This window comes from Chaetura pelagica, unplaced genomic scaffold (genome assembly GCF_000747805.2).
Source record: "Chaetura pelagica isolate M959 unplaced genomic scaffold, ChaPel_1.0 scaffold829, whole genome shotgun sequence".
Taxonomy (NCBI): domain Eukaryota; kingdom Metazoa; phylum Chordata; class Aves; order Apodiformes; family Apodidae; genus Chaetura; species Chaetura pelagica.
Genome location: NW_009954535.1, coordinates 1,183,635 through 1,183,927, shown reverse-complemented (window position 1 = coordinate 1,183,927; position 293 = coordinate 1,183,635).

Below are 293 nucleotides of genomic sequence, written 5' to 3'. Positions count from 1 at the left end.
CTTTGCAGCACCCAAATCTACCATTGTATATGCTGGAGAAGCCATTTCTTTCTTCTTCTGGGGGGTGGGGAAGAAGCAGTGAAAATTTCCTTGCCATTTTCAGAGAATCCTGGCCTGTAAATAAAAAAGGAAGGAAGTAATTGCTGTCTTTTTTTCAACTGAAGCTAACACGAAGTGCTCAACATCCACATCCAACCCAAGCCCCAGCAGGCCCAGGGCTAAGGTGACCCTGCCCGTGCCCAGGGCTGCCAGCACCGCTGCCACTTTGCCGGCAGCGTGCCGGACACCCACAC